We start from the raw sequence: 10903 nt of genomic DNA, 5'->3' as shown, positions 1-10903 counted from the left end.
TAATTATTATCTACAGTATATATATATATATATATATATATCTTACATATGACCTAGAATGTTACGAGTAAAAAGATAATTGTTATATCATATATAAATCTATTGTGTTAGTTACATGATAAGTTTTGTAAAGCTTGGAATTAGTCTGACAATATATGTAAAAACTCAGAGAAATGCCATGTATATATATACACAAATCATACCGAAGGATGTGTAGAAATTATATACATACATTAAATCTGATCAGACGTGTAAAGCATAGATTGAGTGAGGGTGTTGTGCGTGTATATACATGTATTTAAACATGTCACATATAATTTGATAAGGTAAATACGCAAATCCTGTAAGCAGGTGCAGAGAAAAACTACGCGGTGTTTATGTATGTGTTGTAATCGATGTTGTAGGATCTAACATGAATTGGAAATGGACAAATAAACGTCGCAAGACAAAATTATTAGTTGTTAGGACTCATATTGGGTATTTCCATGAATATTTGTTTCGTGGCTAATTGTCAAGAAAGAAATATTTGTTGCATCCGAAATAACGGATTCGTTCTTACTGTCTCGCTTGGCCAAATCCTGAATGAATACATCTTGTCAAGAAATACATCAAAATCTATAAACTGAGTTATGTAAAATTTTAAAGCAATAGCGGCAATATTACAGAAGTCAGTTACAATAAGATGGGCAGTTGAATTACGATGGTAAATTCCAAGTACGATCTTAATTATTAATATATCAATATATATATTGATCTAATCTTCTTGGGTTTAAAAATGATCATATGGTATGCGACCAATAGGGAGATTGGAATGCCAGATTTAAAATAACATTCTCTGTATCATCAGTTGTCCGTTTCGATCAACATGTTATATATATATATTATTGAACTTATTGCTTTTATGTTTTTTAGACGCAGCTATGTAGTTTATGATCTAGCTCGTATTTGTCTGTTCTAGATTGATTGGTACGCAAATTGATTTATAGAACCCAATGTTTTTTGTAGTAATCAGTTGTATAATGTTTATAAAAATGACCAGCTAACGATGTTTGTTTAATAATCTTACAACAATTTGTTCAACAATACATAAAACTAATTCAACTATTTTGTTTGTTTGTTTGTAGTTAAGCACAATGCTACACAACGGGATATCTATGCTGTGGCCACCACGGGTATCAAAACCCGGTTTTTAAGAGTTATAAGCATTTAGTCTTACAGCTTAGCCACTGAGATGCCATTCAAATAAAATAAAAGCGACATCAGATGCCATTACGCCATTTGCAGATGGAAGAAAAATATAATAATTGAAAGAGTGTAAAAAATAATGTAACTTATACCGTGAATGTTGATTAAAGGTATATTATAATTTATATTATATTTTGTTGTTTTTACCACTTCCAGTCCAAAGCAGGTTTTCCAGCCATCCTGATCTAGGCTTGTTTTACAACTTTAGCTGCACGTTTGCAACACCTATATTAAAAGGTGAGATGGTCAACAACAGGAAACAGGGGCATTAAACGTCAGTTGAATGTTGCGACACACACCCAGACCTTGTGCATTCACGCCCTCTTCTCCAAACACATGAGCTCATACATCTTCCTGTGATATTTATAAATATACACGTGTCTAGTACACGCACATCTCGTAGAGAGACAGACAAAAATCCTGGAAAGTTTCTCGCACATGACAGTTAGTGCCGATGTTTCATGAAAAACACAACTTATACTCGAGGAAATAATGACTAGATATTAACAATTTTCTTACAAATAGACAAAAATAAATAAAATAAAATAAAAAAGCATGTTTTATTGTTCAACCGCCTTCTCTCTTCACACCTTATTGTACGTTTAGCTCGTAAAATTATGATAACGGTCTCGTATAAGGTGTTATAGCATGGTTACTTATGGCAGTGGTTCTCAATTTTTTTAGGCATTGCCCTCGTTTCTCTTGTCTTTGACACTTGACGCCCCCACCCATAAATTCTGGCTTACATATACCAGTAAAAAAATTTCAGTCACATATGGAGGTAAGTGCACAGTAATGTAAATCTTATAAAATATGCGACTTATATATATTAGTTACATGTGTGAGGCTGCTTACTGGATCAGAGAGATAACATATTTACTTTATAAAAGCAGGCGAAGACGCGTGCGATATTTTTGTAATATTTATTTATTTTTTCTCGTGAACCTCCTCACACACTCCAATTTTAGAATCAATGACCCATGGGGATGCACGAGAGCTTGTTACGTTGTTACAACATGAATCCGAGTGAGAGTTTAGTAACAACAACAACGTGTCTACGAAAACATAATTAGACAAACTTATTTTGATAACATAAGCAGTAATTTACATGCTTAACTGACTTGGGAATTTATAATTTATACGGATGCTTTGTTCATCACGGTTCAAGTAAATAAAGTCGACATAATTTGAATAGACAGCTACGTCACACGTATAAGGAGTGATACAATACTCTACACTTCGGTTTCCTTAAATTTACATGTTATTTCATACGTGTCTCCAGCTATCTCGAGGTGTTTGTGACAAGGACAAGTAAATTTATAAACCACATCTGATGATTTCAGTGAACAGGTTCTGCCTGGTACTGCTGACGACATCTTGGTTTAAAAATACATCTAATTTATGCTTGCGACAGGGTTGCTAACTGTCTGTAAAAACAACAACAAGAAAACAAAGATTCACATTTTAACACTGTCCGCAAACTTTTAAACAGCAAAAAAAAACGTTTTCTCTCAATGATGTCAGTAAAAAAAAAGACGACTGATTGTCTGTATGCCAGCAAAAACAAAATTTTAACGATATATTTATGACAACTGAACTTTTAAGAGCTTAATTTATTGGCGTTTTTATAACGTTTTATTTATTCAAATAGTCACGAATTATTCTAGCTATTAAATAAACAGGAAAATCTCAGCGTTATCAAACACTTTATACAAAAATTTGTAAGTGCTTGAGATTTTATATACACGATGAATTAAAATCTTGATTAAGTTATTCTTGAACAACAAGGTACGTAGCTTGTAAAGCTGAAGTAAAAGCCGTTAAACGTTCGATATTTTATGGTAATCTTTGAAATGATGTTCCTTCAGTGCTGCTACCTGGCGGCGCAGGTGTTATATTGAAGGCTTATGACGCTAAAAACCGGGTTTTGACACCCATGGTGATCACAGTACAAATAGCACGTTGTGTAGCTTTGTGCTTAACTACAAACAAGCCCCCCCCCCCCCTAATGGCACAGCGATATGTCTGTGGGCTTATACTGCTAGAAACTGGGTTTCGATACACGCAGTGGGCAGAGCACAGATAGCCCTTTGTGTAGCTTTGTGGTAATAACAAGCAACAGCAACAACTACAACCCAAAATATAACACCACAACTCAGGGTTTGATCCCTGCTGTATATAAAAAACCCACGAAATAAATCGATTTTTCTATGTCTTATAATACATGCTCCTTTGATCCATAGATACTTTACCTCTTTCGTGACACAAAATTTTTGTGTATCAACTCATGCAGACCTTAATTAATGGACACTATCTGCACTGAGAGGTTGAATAATTATTTGATCCACTAGTAACTTAACTTACTGTCTTAATTATTAATACATTTAGGGAATAGCCACTGGACTGCTACGTTGTTGCTCGATATTCCATCATAACGAATAATAGGTGTTTATTCCGGGTTTAACTCACTAACTTCACAGTTTGCACAGCCCATTCAGCCAAACCATCAAATGTAGGTTAAAGTGAAGGGGGAAGTAACAAAATGTGACAGTTTAATTCTGGATCCGTAAGGATTTCTCTTTATGCTCCCAATAATATTACCCACTATTCAGGTAGCTTATCGGCAATGGATTGCACTAAAATGTCAGTTACTGAATAAGCTTTGGCTCACTTGGCAAAGTAGTTGTTAATGACCACCACATGCTGATTATCGTTATCAGTCTCTGGGAGAAAACAAGTCATATCTAGGTCTATTCTCTGCAAAGAATAGTCTAAAACCTTAATCTTTCTAAATGAAAATTTTCTAGAATGACTGGCTTTACCTTTGAACAGTACACATACCATAAAGTTTACATCATCTCTCAAAGTGTTGTCAGGAATGTGTTTAAAAATGTTTATCATATACGTTGTATTTCATGTAACATCCTGGTGTCTTCCAGTACTGGCATCAAATAAAGACTGAAAATTCCTCTGTCTCAGAGACCTTTGGATTAATACCTGCACCACAGGATGTATTCTACATTTATGGGGTTCATAGCAGCAATATAACATACCATTGTGCACAATATACTGTTTATAGAAGTGCCACAGATTACTTGCCCATGTTCTGTTCAGCAGTCTAACTAGGATCCACCTTCCTGTACAAAGCACCTGATTTGTGATTCCTGTCTATTTCACAATGTGATATTTACTGCTTGTGTGGTTTGATTTCGCTGAAAAAACAACGGATGGCTATGGCTGCTGCAAGATATCCTGGATTAGGACATTCTACAAATGGACAGGATCTCAACATTGGGTAACACTACTATACTAAATGATGTTGTAAAATGTTCAAGCATTCAAATTTCCAACGTTTTTGAAGTTCATAAGTCACGTCAATGATCCATGATGATCAAGTGACAATGAATCTCCTACAATATCACCGGTGACAGTAGCGTTTGATAAATATTACAACTGTCATTCTTTATTCATGTATTAGTCGTATTCAGGGGCCATCAATTACGACTTATAACAAAACTTTTTTGATCCCTGTATCACAAGATGAATGGATAAGTATGCCTAGGGTAAGCAAACATCGGTCTCAACTAGAACACATTTTAATGCGAGGTTGCAGTCTTCAATTTATTTAAAATGCTAATGAGTTTAGTAAGAGCAGATATTGAAGCAGCTATCTTGAAACATTTTAGTTACAACATGTAAATAGTATGATAGAAAACTAGAATCCTGCAAATTTCCTATTTCATCACAGGCAGCTAATCTTTCAATATTCACAGTACCAGTGGAGACTTTGTTCCTGTCTACCAAGAAACTCCACGTCATGGTCACAAGCACACAAAGTTCACATTTCATTTGTTCTGACTGCTTGGCATTGGATGGTATTGCCACAGACCTGCAGCTCTTAGCAATGCTAGCAAATTATCTTTGCAATAGAATTATCCCTAACATATCAATCCTTCAGTCAACAACAGATAACTTTCATTCTGCAAGAGACAGTACTAATAATAAAATTGTACCAAACTTTTCTTTATTATCCAAAATAAAATCAATATAAGTTAGTGGATGTGGTTGCGTCACTCAGAGCACATGATAAAATGCAACGTCGGGTAGTGTTCTGGCAGCTAAATTGTCTACAAATAACTGAATCACACACCCATGTATTCTTAAAAGCAGATATCATTCTATGCCTAATCCTGAAGGTTCTGAGCTGACCTATACATCTCCACACACACACACACACACACAAACAGACTGCTGTATCTTCTTAGATTGGCTACCAGCTCCAACCTAGGATTCATGAGTCAAAACAGCTGCCATATATTGTTTTCAACCTTTCAACACCTGTTGACAGTCAGTTGGAATGGGACCGGCAGTCTCTCCTATCTTGTACAACATCATAGACAATTCTACTTCTACTGACTAAACCACCTGCATTTAAAACTGATGTCCCTCCCCATTTAGACTACCATTTGTGGAATTCTTCTGCAGCATCATTGAAATTCCTAACTACTCGATGGGAACCAAAACATCTGCACTGTGGCACATGATGGATATTGGGGCATCAGAGTTAAGACCAACAGCTTAGAACCTTAGAACACATTAGTTTTTTTTTCAGAAACGTATTTCTGAGGAGATTGTAATGACTTTAAATTTCATTTTTACCATCAGGTTACAGGACAATGGCCACTTCAAAACTGTGTTGTCATGGAAACAGCTTTAGTGAGCAATACAAATGTCTCCGTATCACTTTTGGTTGTACATGGATTCGCTTGTGAGAACCCCCTCATGAGAAACCAGTGCGGATTCTCTCACAATACACTGTTCCAAATTCATGATATGCTTTTATATGCACACAATACAGATAATTTGCATATTCACCTAAATGTTTGCAGATACCCTGCTTTCAAGTTTTTTGCTAAAAAGCTTTGTTCTTCACTGGGTCTACTTTTCATTTTGGAAAGGACCTTTACACATTAAGCATAAAAAAGCACACAAAAGTTAAACTTTTCAAAAAAAAGCCTTATTCGAAAATTATTCTCAATAGCTTAGTCTGTAGTACTCTAAGTCAGACCTTGAACTAACATATAAAATACCAACTTAGTCTGTACTATTCTAAGGTAGACTTTGAACCAACATATAAAATACCAACTTAGTCGGTAGTATTCTAAGGTAGACCTTGAACCAACATATAAAATACCAACTTAGTCTGTAGTACTCTAAGGTAGACCTTGAACCAACATATAAAATACCAACTTGGTCTGTAGTATTCTAAGGTAGACCTCGAACCAACATATAAAATACCAACTTAGTCTGTAGTATTCTAAGGTAGACCTTGAACCAACATATAAAATACCAACTTAGTCGGTAGTATTCTAAAATAGACCTTGAACCACCATATAAAATACCAAATCAGTGTAACAAGAAGTTAAGCAAGATCTTAAATGTGACGTATAAAAGTTCGATTCGACCAGAAAAGAAGAAATCACGCAAAACATTTCAATATGCAAAAGTATTATTTACAAATGGTAAAACGGTTCAGTGATCTTTAGCAGGACAAAATAATGAATAATAAAAATAACCTTATCTATTTCACGTCGCCTGGAGAAAGTTACCAACGGCTCAGTGATCTTTAGCAGGAAAAAATAATGAATAATAAAAATAACCTTATCTATTTCACGTCGCCTGGAGATAGTTACCAACGGCTCAGTGATCTTTAGCAGAACAGAATAATGAATAATAAAAATAACCTTATCTATTTCACGTCGCCTGGAAATAGTTACCAACGGCTCAGTGATCTTTAGCAGAACAAAATAATGAATAATAAAAATAACCTTATCTATTTCACGTCGCCTGGAGAGAGTTATCAACGACTCAGTGATCTTTAGCAGGACAAAATAATGAATAATAAAAATAACCTTATTATTTCACGTCGCCTGGAGATAGTTACTACAGCTGGAGGAAGCATTAACTAACGATCACTAAAGTAAATCGTCTACTTACAGCTGTGTTTGGATTTATATTTCAAACCCCACTTTCTGCTATTAAGTACAAAATACCGAGTTATCCACGTCATATAACAAGTCCCATTACTATAAAACGGAAACCAGGGTTTTTGACATTGTTATGTCCACATCTAACTAAAATACAAGTAGTCAATTAAGATTCAATTAAAAGATTATCTAACGAATTATACATTGATGAAAATAATCATGCACGTGGCCTAACGTGCGATTGTATATGACATAACCTAAGGGCAGGATTAATGTTGTGTGTTGGACGTATACATTAAACAAATAGTTTATAAACATATTCATCTAACGGAAAATGTTGAAAATACTGTTTTGAATGAAGATATATTCCTAATCTATGTAACGCAGGGGCTTCGTAACTTCCAATCTATTTATTTATTATAAACTACACTATAAGTTTTAGGTTTCTTTGTTCGAAGCCCCATACATCCCTCTTATCTATTCAAAAAACACAAATCTGGTCAAACAGGCTCTCGTTTTTCTATTGTCTCAAAACCTGTCAAGGAAGCGACTTAGAAGAACTGCATAAAACAATTACACTAGATTTTGGAAGTTAGTATCACTCAGACTTCTTGAAAATTGTAAGTTAAGAAGTTCCAATATATCTTGTATGCTTCAAATTAATAACCCACTAAAAACGGAAAACAATTTTGTTACACAATTGGAGCAACAAGAATAATCTGTGAAGTTGTAAAATATCTAAAACAAAATTAGACAGAAGTTTCACATTAGGTTACGTTAGTATTTTATTGTATGCAAGTTTAGAGGGACTGAATGTACACTAAAGGCCAAGGGTTTGGTTGCAACAAATGGTGTACAGAGAGACTGGGGTGAGTACAACATTGTTTATTCGTCTTCACTTTAATCCCTGGATTATTAAGATACATTGTTTATTCGTCTTCACTCTAATCCCTGGATTACTAAGATACATTTATTATTCGTCTTCACTCTAACACCTGGATTACTAAAATACATTGTTTATTCGTCTTCACTTTAATCCCTGGATTACTAAGATAGATTGTTTGTTCGTCTTCACTCTAATCCCTGGATTACTAAGATACATTGTTTATTCGTCTTCACTTTAATCCCTGGATTACTAAGATAGATTGTTTGTTCGTCTTCACTCTAATCCCTGGATTACTAAGATACATTGTTTATTCGTCTTCACTCTAATCCCTGGATTACTACAATATTTGCTTTCCTGAACAGACTTCTCATCTTTAAAAGAATACTTCATACGTTAATGAGGAGTTTGTACTGGCAGCTCAATGTGTTCTCCGTGCAACAGGGGAGGGCGTGTGTGTTGCTGGATAAATCAACTTAGGGTACTTGAACAATAATTATACTAATTTTGTTTGGACACTGTTACTTTCTCTTTATAATTATCTAAAAGTTTTTAAAGTTTAATATTTTCCAAAATTTAGACAAAGGCTCAACTATGGCCCTTTTACTGTTCTGCAGTATGCCAGAGAACATTCGCTTCCCATTTCAATCCAAGATGGTGTTTTCTGTCAAAACTATTTTGCATTAAGCGTTGGAAAACTGGCGATATTGTACTGATGATATATTAAAGTTGTTTATATTTGGTGTTATTATACTGATGATATGTTAAAGTTGTTTATATTTGGTGTTATAATACTGATGATATATTAAAGTTATATATTTGGTGTTATTATACTGATGATACATTAATATTGTTTATATTTGGTGTTATTATACTGATGGTACATTAAAATTGTTTATATTTGGTGTTATTATACTGATGATACATTAATATTGTTAATATTTGGTGTTATTATACTGATGATATATCAAAGTTGTTTATATTTGGTGTTATTATACTGATGATATATTAAAGTTGTTTATATTTGGTATTATTATACTGATGATATATTAAAGTTGTTCATATTTAGTGTTATTATACTGATGGTACATTAAAATTGCTTATATTTAGTGTTATTATACTGATAGTACATTAAAATTGCTTATATTTAGTGTTATGATACTGATGATATATTAATATTGTTTATATTTGGTGTTATTATACTGATGATACATTAAAATTGTTTATATTTGGTGTTATTATACTGATGATACCTTAATATTGTTTATATTTGGTGTTATTATACTGATGATACATTAAAATTGTTTATATTTGGTGTTATTATACTGATGATATATTAAAATTGTTTATATTTGGTGTTATTATACTGTTGGTACATTAAAATTGTTTATATTTGGTGTTATTATACTGATGGTACAGATAGCCCATTAAAATTGTTTATATTTGGTGTTATTATACTGATGGTACAGATAGCCCATTAAAATTGTTTATGTAAATTGATAAATATAACTTTTATCTGTTCACACAAATAAACATATTTAATGTGCAAGTGACCTAAGTTGAGTTATTAGGCAACATTCATTTTCTCAGTTGTACCTTCCATTTAAAAGGAAGACACCTTGGGCTGCCAGAACACTTGTAAGACAACTTCCTCGTTAACATCTGTAGTATCTTTTTAAAGAGGAAACAGTTATTTGTTCAGGTAAGCAAATATCTTAGTAATTCATGGGTTAAAGTGAAGAAGAATGAACAATATCGCTCACCCCAAGTCCCCCCGTACATCGTCTATTGCTTCCAAACGTTTGGTTCGTAGTGTATGATGTTGATGTCGGTATTAATGTTTTCACAACTTAAGTACAGTTCTTTTTAGTCAACCTAACTGAAAAACTTGAACACAAGAAACTATATCTTAAAGTAGCCTATAAATCAATTAAAAGCGAAAATCATCCAATGTGTGAGAAATAGAAACGTAAAAACTCATTAGAAATAATGATATTATAATAGTTAAGATGCTTTCAAGCATATTAAACATACATAAATGTACATATCTATTTACAATATATAAACCTTTATATTACCTGAATCTTAACATAAAAATTAGCCCCCAGTAGCACAGCGGTATGTCTGCGGACTTACAACGCTAGAATCCGGGTTTTGATACCCGTGGTGGGCAGAGCACAGATAGCCCATTGTGTAGCTTTGTGCTTAATTACAAACATAAAAATTATCCATTTTTCTTCTAAAAACCAACAAAGAAATTGGGACTCTTCTAAAGAGCTACTGATTTTAATAATGTATTTGTTAAAATGTTCATAACATTTTATATTGCCACAAGTGTGAAATTCCTAATGTGAAATATATTCATTTCCATTTGATCAACATGTTTAGATCAGTAATATTAGGGTTAGTAACATAACCGAGTGTGCACAAGTAGCTTCCATTTGATCAACATGTTTAGATCAGTAATATTAGGGTTAGTAACATAACCGAGTGTGCACAAGTAGCTTGCAAGATCTTAACACTGAGTGAAAGCAAGTGTTGTATAGTTACCAAAATATTTTGTTTGTTGTTAAGCACGAAGCTACACAATGGGCTATCTGCCCACCGCGAATATCAAAACACAATTTTTAGTGTTATAAACCCACAAACTTACTGCTGAGCTGCAGAAGGAGGCATTTACCACAACAGCGAGATATGTATTTTAAGAAATATATATTAAGAAAACCAATGGTTTATTAGGAGAACCCTATTTTCTTTGTTTTTTCCCAATGATTTTGTTAAAAATTAG

Source organism: Limulus polyphemus, unplaced genomic scaffold (genome assembly GCF_000517525.1).
Source record: "Limulus polyphemus unplaced genomic scaffold, Limulus_polyphemus-2.1.2 Scaffold3619, whole genome shotgun sequence".
Lineage (NCBI taxonomy): Eukaryota > Metazoa > Arthropoda > Merostomata > Xiphosura > Limulidae > Limulus > Limulus polyphemus.
This window is presented reverse-complemented; position numbering follows the sequence as displayed.